Source organism: Cornus florida, unplaced genomic scaffold (assembly GCF_030987335.1).
Source record: "Cornus florida cultivar Cherokee Brave unplaced genomic scaffold, ASM3098733v1 CherokeeBrave_3.0.0_Hap2_Chr06, whole genome shotgun sequence".
NCBI classification, from domain to species: domain Eukaryota; kingdom Viridiplantae; phylum Streptophyta; class Magnoliopsida; order Cornales; family Cornaceae; genus Cornus; species Cornus florida.
In genome coordinates, this window is record NW_026775576.1 from 36860489 (window position 1) to 36863083 (window position 2595).

Genomic DNA, 2595 nt, shown 5'->3' on the forward strand with positions numbered 1-2595 from the left:
TCCACTTCTCAAGGTAGTCACTGCATTGACATGCTCTATTGTGTGACCTTCCGATGAGGAATGAGTCTCCATAACACATTGTTGCTTTTGTGGGGCATTCAAAGGCATTTTTCCCTTCTCTCTTGCATTCAAAGTACTAGCTATTTGCCCTACTTGGGCTTCTAACTTAGCAATGGATTGAGAGTAAGAATGAAGTAATTGTGTGTTTGCTTCTAAAGTGCCCAAAGCAGTCAAAACTTTCTCTTCAAAAGCAGAACTTCTAACATTTCCTTGGGAGTATGATGGTTGATTGGGAAAATGAGAATTTGAAAATTGGTTTCCTTGTGATTGATATGATGATCTAAAACCTTGGGAACCTTGGCTTTGCATTGGAGGTGGAATGTACTTTTCTTGAAAACCACCTTGGGAAGGGTTTGAGCCCTCCCCTTGGTTTTTCCAAGAGAAATTCGGGTGATTCCTCCAACTAGGATTGTAATGATTTCCATAATGATTGTTCCCTTGATTAGTAAAAATAGCATTTGCTTATTCATGATACTCACTTTACACATGTCCATGGGGACAATTGGAAGTAGAATGTAAAACACTTGAACAAGTCATACATGTCTCATTAGATGCATGATGAGAATGGTAAGGGAAGGAAGATACTTGATTAGCCGAGTTTTGGTTGATCAAAAATTAATCAAACCTTTGAGATAATGATTTCATTTTGGTAGCAATTTCATTGGAGTGGTCGACTTGATGTAAGCCAACACTCTTCTTACCACTAGAATTTCGACCATTCTTCGAAGATAAAGTATGATGCAAAGAATTTTCACTCATGCTCTCATAAAGACGCCACACGTTATCCTCATGCCTATCAATGTAAGAGCCACTATGGAAGCATCAACCATGCCTTTGTAATTATCCGATAAGCTCTTAAAGAAATATTGAACTAATTACCATTTGGGCATGTCATGATGTGGACACTTCCTAATCAATTCATTAAAGCGATCCCATGCCTCATGAAATGTTTCTCTATCCCCATGTGAAAATTCTCGAATTGAGGTTCTCATGGCATTGGTCTTAGAAATCAGATAGTACTTCTTCAAGAACTCTTGTTGCATTTCTGTCCAAGAAGTTATTGAAAAAAGCCTAAGATTGTTAAACCAATATTTTGCCTTGTCTTTAAGGGTGAATGGAAAAAGTTTAAGCCTTAAGACCTCTTCCGGCATGTCTGTATATTTTGCGGTTGAATATACTTCAAGAAACTCATCCAAATGCTTGTAAGGTTCTTCACTTGGAAGTCCATGATAATTAGGAAGCATTTGAATGGTTTGTGGCTTAATTTCATAGTGGTGTACTCTACATGGTGGCAATTGAATGCATGTGGGTACATTATATTCATTAGGCACATAGTGATCTCTTAAAGTAAGGGGAGGAATAACAATTGGAGGTGCAACATGGGCACCTTGGTTGCCTTGAATAATGGGAGGTGGTGGAGCATAGATTGGCCTTGGCATTCCCAATGGAACTTAGCCTTGTTGTTGTGGTGGATGAATGAATGGCCTTGGCATGCCTAATGGTACTTGCATGTTATCATGATACACATTGGGGTGGAGGATACCTTGTTGGTCTATGTGACCAAGGTCCTCAACATGGTTCTCATTGTGTCCTTCCATTGATGAAATGGATTGACTAGAACTACCTCTTCCCCTAGGGTTTCTAACAATGGATTCAAGATAAAAATTTAAAGGGACAAGAGTGGGTCTCAATGATCTACGACCATATATGCACAATGCAACACAACAAACAATAACAACAAACACTTCACCTTCATAACAAATCAACAATTAACAAACTTTCTCCACATACAATGTTCTCATACTCCTATGCTTTAACAATAATATGCAAGAAAAGTAAATTGCCTCCACGCGGGCTCACGATTTATCTAAGAATTGAAATACAAGCCTCCACGCGGGCCGAAGATTTAACTAAGTGTTTGAGTAAGAAAAAGCTCACAAAGGTCCTTTAGCACTTCAACTCCAAATTTTTAGCTTTTAGCTTAGCAAAAAAAATTTAATTTTAGCCTTTTCCTTGCTTGCTTAGCTCCTTTGCTTGGAATACTCCTTTGCTCACCTTCTTAGCTTAATGCTCCTTATCAAACAAAAACAAACACAATAAGTAAAAAAATTAAAAACAAAGTAAAGACACGATCAAAAGAGTACGAATTCCTAATTGATTCCACAAATACGACGTTGCCAATTAATCAATCAATCCCCGGCAACTGCGCCAAAAACTTGGTGGCTTTCTATCGTCGAACCCAAAAAGTTTACGCAACGTGGCCAAGTTTTACATTTAGAAATTACCACTACTACCTTTCACTAAAAATATAGCTAAGGTGTATAGGGATCGTCCCAAGGGATTGAGGGTCGCACTAGGTTGAGGAATCAAAATTAGGGTTAGTAGGTCGAGTGATCAAAATAGTGGTTGGTTGGTTGAATTAAACTAGATGCAAATTAAACTAAGTAAGCAATAATGCAATAGAGAGAATAAAAGAGAAAGAGATCTTGGGGTTTAGAGATCACCACTAAGCATAGCTTTTCTACACCTTTAATG

The 2595-nt window shown here is 38.0% G+C and overlaps 1 pseudogene; it reads left to right on the forward strand.

Moving 5' to 3' along the window:
• The first annotated feature begins 948 nt into the window (after nucleotides 1-948).
• On the forward strand, nucleotides 949-1047 carry LOC132315345 (small nucleolar RNA R71; annotated as a pseudogene).
• The last annotated feature ends 1548 nt before the right edge of the window (nucleotides 1048-2595 follow it).